The 4,583-nt window shown below is 35.0% G+C and overlaps 2 long non-coding RNA genes across 4 annotated transcripts; one reads left to right on the top strand and one right to left on the bottom strand.

The window, feature by feature from the left end:
• The first annotated feature begins 309 nt into the window (after window positions 1-309).
• Window positions 310-3,857, top strand: LOC111879351 (uncharacterized). Of its 3 annotated transcripts, none has more exons than XR_008231211.1 (6): window positions 310-604; window positions 1,296-1,336; window positions 1,428-1,579; window positions 1,873-1,980; window positions 3,560-3,620; window positions 3,712-3,857. It is a non-coding gene; the product is annotated as an uncharacterized LOC111879351 (long non-coding RNA). The 3 variants fall into 3 exon arrangements; XR_008231209.1 differs by having other exon boundaries at window positions 1,269-1,336; window positions 3,712-3,856; XR_008231210.1 differs by having other exon boundaries at window positions 1,269-1,336; window positions 3,560-3,631; window positions 3,712-3,855.
• LOC128133014 (uncharacterized) lies at window positions 3,210-3,624 on the bottom strand. Its single transcript, XR_008231208.1, has 3 exons — window positions 3,534-3,624; window positions 3,360-3,466; window positions 3,210-3,289 (listed from the first exon to the last, which is right to left on the bottom strand). It is a non-coding gene; the product is annotated as an uncharacterized LOC128133014 (long non-coding RNA).
• Window positions 3,858-4,583: the final 726 nt, after the last annotated feature.

Raw genomic sequence — 4,583 nt, 5'->3', positions numbered from 1 at the left:
TCCCTCGATACCTAATGTTATCTTTTGCGTTGTTGCTTCTGCTCTGTTCTTCTTGAAACCTCCCCACACTCTCATGTCGAAACATAATTTATGATATCAAGTTGGAAATGGCTATGAAGGTCGGTTGGGTTGGACGATTCTCTGGAGGATGAGAGAGATTTGGACATGGCAGATCGTAGGGTACAGAGATTGAGCTTGATACCATGGAGGGTTTTGCGTCAAGGGAAAAGCTCCACCATCATCTCAACAACCAAGGTTGGTTAGGGTTTCTGTTTTTTTTTTCTGTTTTTTCTTTTTCTCCTTCCCCAGTTGGAAATTCTCTTTGGTATGTGCTAGTTCTCTCTCCAGCTTCTCATTTTTTAAGATTAATTGTTAGTGGAAATAGGTTTTAGATTCATTGAAATGTTCTCTTTTGCTTCCTTTTCTCTAATGAGCATTATCTGTTCTATTTCATATCTAATTTATATGGTCTGATTCTCTTTTTGTTTATTGGGTTTTATGTGTTAATCTGTGATAAAAATAAGTTCACTTTTTTGTGCAGGTTTCTTGACTTGAAGTTTAGTTTGTCTATCATATTTAGAGATAATAAACGAGTCTCTGGGAGGTATGCAATGAGCTTTAAGTAGGTCAATTAATAGATCCCATGAATCCAAGTGCACCACTTGCATGAGTTGGATGAAGTTGTGGGTTACATGAGCCTGTGTTACCCTTTTGGGCTAACTGCCTCGGTTCTGTTTGGAAGACATCATAAGGCCATATTACAATCTCCAAAAAAAACTTTCCTTGTTCTTCTTTGCTTTAACTTCATCAGCCTCCAAATCTAATATTAATTTTTCTCTTAGATTCAGAAATTGATAAATCTCTTAAACAAGGTTTATCCCATTTTTTTCTTCAGTAGTGTAGAAAGACATGTTGCCAATGTATACGGTTGTTGAATTTTGGAGTGCGTGTTCATATTCTTATTGTGTTCCTGGAAACCTTTTGTCACGATACGCTGAAATCTTTGTTGGATCCTGTAACATTAACATAGGTAATGAATAGAATGCACACTGATAAATGATATTGGTAATTTAGTAATTTTAAAAATAGGAAAAATATTGGATATTACCTTGAACAACAACGCCATTGCACCTTATCTGAAAATGAAGACAAGTAGTATATTGTGTTGTTACTCTCGAGTTAATAGTTACACATGCTTATAGAAACAAATCTGATGATGTTTAAATTAGTATGACTATCACATTTGTTGCATGAAATTATTCTTACAGAACCAACTCTGATGATGTTTAAATTAGATGAGAAGCTGAAGTTGATAGAATCTCGTCTGGAAAGCAAAGTATTTACTAAACCACCTCAATACTCAACCCCTTTTACATTGTTTTCATCATATTGTTACATATAACAAGATACACTTTTTGTTATTGTAGAATTGAGGGCCCACTTCAGGCTTACATCCTCGTTGACGTACATCACGTGATATTCCTCCGGTGTGGAGTTAAGAATTTGGGGGTTTCTTTCAAGAAGCAAGTAAAATGTACAGCAACTAAAGTTTACTTGGTCTCAAATTCTTCTTGCCCAGGTTGTTTTTCTTCCCTCATTGTACTTTTAGTTTTCCCGCATCTTCTTATAGTTCCGAGATGCTTTCCATGTGCTTATAAGCTTGCTGGTGTTTACAAACTTATTGGCACGCATAAACTCATTTATATCTTGTAATCAGCTTCATGTTTAATAAGAATATATATTGCGCATTTTGATTGTAGTCTGAGGCTTGTAAGGTTTTCAGGTCATATTGAATTAAAACTGCATACGCTAAGTTGATGAACTGTTGTGAAGTGTATGTTGCTTTACGCTAATATATGTTTATGTTTTCAGGTTCCAATGGCTCCAAAACAGCCAAACACAGGACTCTTTGTGGGTCTAAATAAAGGGCATGTTGTCACCAAGAAGGAATTAGCACCTCGTCCTTCCGACAGAAAAGGGGTAAGTAACAAATCATGATATCTAAATTGTGTTGAGTTTCTTTTGGTTAAATTAATGGTTGTGTTTCTTTGGATTATATATAGAAAACAAGCATAAGATCACACTTCGTGAGAAACCTTATCATGTATATTTGAGATCTTTTGTCTTTAAAATAAAGGGCTTTGAATCATACCTTGAGCTATAGAACTCAAACGGAATCACGGGTGCCTATGATTCTGTTTTCCATCAGATCTATAGTCATATTGTAAAAATCATACCTTGAGCTATAGAACTCAAACGGACCCCAAACCAGTTCCCAAAGTTCACAAATTGAGTTGGCTAACTTTCTTAAGCAGGCCAACCTCACTGGTAAGGACTTTATCTATCTGCAAGAATGGAATCTTTGCTGTTAGGTCTGATTCGGGTCTGTTCTGATATGTCATTTTGTTTTCATCATTTATAAGGCTTGGAAAAGGATCCAGAGTGATTCCAAGTTTCTATATGTTCCTGATATTATGAATTTAAGATCTGGAGCAGATGGGGTGTTATTTCCAATTATAAATTGGTTAGAATTGATCCAGACTCCAGATCAGTGGGCAGTCACCAGCTTTTACTAGTGTTGTGATTGTCCACAATGTGAATTTTATATCCGGAGCTTGGGAAATGCTTTTCATTCAATTCCAACTCTGAGACTTTCATTTGTATGTCCTTTACTTCTCTGAATTTTGGTATGGACGAATTCTACTTACAAGTTGTGTAGAATTGGCCAACCTCACTTGACTGTCTTGTTGGAGACAGAAGTGATACACCTTTTTGTAAAATTCATATTTAATTCATCCTTTGGAGTTAGAAGGAGTTCTTTATAGTTCTGGAATCCTGAATAATCATAGTTTCCTATAAAATTTAGTTAAAGCTATGTTTCTGTTTTAGATTTTGGAGTAAATCCATTTTGAACAGCAGGTCTGTTTTAGAGACCTTGCTGTGATTACTCTTTTCTCAACTCATAGCTTCATTACTTCTCCTTTCTAACCTTTAGTCCTTCTAAGATGGGTTTTAAAAGTTTAAAAATTTTTGCAAGTGTGCTATTGAAAATGAATAGCTGTACAACTATTTGTTGTATCTCAGTATCAATGCATGTTTCATATCTGTCAATGTGTGTGAAATTAAATATTATCAAATTTTGCATATACAAAAAAAAGTGTAGCTCCTATTTATTATAAACTCACTTGCTGAATATTGCCCAGATCTGCTTTGTAATTCGGGATCTGGTGGTTGAGAGTGCATCAAAATCTTTGCGTATGTTGAGAGAAGAATGGATATTGTTGGAGTCCTGTAGAAACAAAAAAAATAGATGATGATCACAAAAGAAAACATAGATGTATAGAAATAGAAATACTCACGATACAGTAGGAAGCTTCTCATGTATAATGACAAAAATGTCCTTTGGGCTACACCCAGGTCGTCTGGCCAAAAGATGGCTGTATTCTCCAAGCAGATAAGCGCTAACCTGCATAATGACATCAGCATACAGTTGTCTATATTTGTGTAGGAAATATAAGATATAATCTACATACCTTCACCATTGTCTCATGTATTGCAGGCTTATCAAGATATTCTCTAGCTTTGAGAGCTGCATAAGGCTAATGATTAAAAAAAGAAAAGTGAGTCAGTAGTAAGTCCTATGAACTTTAATAATGCAGATACCAATCTACATTCTACAATACCAAATTAATTAGAATATTCATGAATCAGAATGGAGATTCTAAAGATCATCATCCAAATGCACCAAAATTTAGAGTAAGATCGAACCACTATTAATGAAGGTATTCTACTGGGCTAGGATGCTTGTTGTTTGGATATGGAGCCATGGAAGAACTTGGAACCTTCCGTGTTAACAGTGATGGAAAAACACTCTACCCCAACCACTATGCATGGAACAATGGTAACAAAAATTCCTTTAATTACTATGTCCCATTCACATCACTTATCATCTTAGTCCCTGTCTTGCAGGTGCATGCCTAACCCTATAAAACCTTTGCTTTTGAGGTACTAACTGTTTTCTCCTGGAATTTTTTTTGCCTGAGATTTTTTGCTGCCAGCTATCCCTTCGGGACCACTCTTATGTATTATGTTAAAAGCACTAATTCAGAAATTTGCTGATTATGTAAGTCAGCTTTCCTCTTCCTTTTTTCTTTTTATTATTTATGCACCCTTATGCCACAAATCTCTTTATTTATCATACTAAATATGCAACCATCCCTTATTTTACTCCTAACTTGTTGTATAATTCATTCATGTCAGCTGCATATATGTTGCATAAAATAAATTGGTAAAAGTAGACATGTGAATTATGCATCTGTTATCTCAAATCTTACATTTATTTTTATTTCTGTTATTGTTTTTTCTAGCTTTTAGGTGTTGGTGTCAAGCTTGTTGGCAATACAGTGTGGAGTACCCTCTTTCATCAATTCTTAATAGTGATGTCACGTGAGAAATCATTTTTCTTTTTGTTAAACAAGTCTTTATTATCATGTATTAGGTCATACCATGGGTAAAAACAGCCTTGCCCCTGGTTCCGGGGTTGTCACAAAATACTTGACATTTTAACTTTGTTTGTGGTTTCA

Source organism: Lactuca sativa, chromosome 3 (assembly GCF_002870075.4).
Source record: "Lactuca sativa cultivar Salinas chromosome 3, Lsat_Salinas_v11, whole genome shotgun sequence".
Classification (NCBI taxonomy): Eukaryota; Viridiplantae; Streptophyta; class Magnoliopsida; order Asterales; family Asteraceae; genus Lactuca; species Lactuca sativa.
This window is presented reverse-complemented; position numbering and strand designations above follow the sequence as displayed.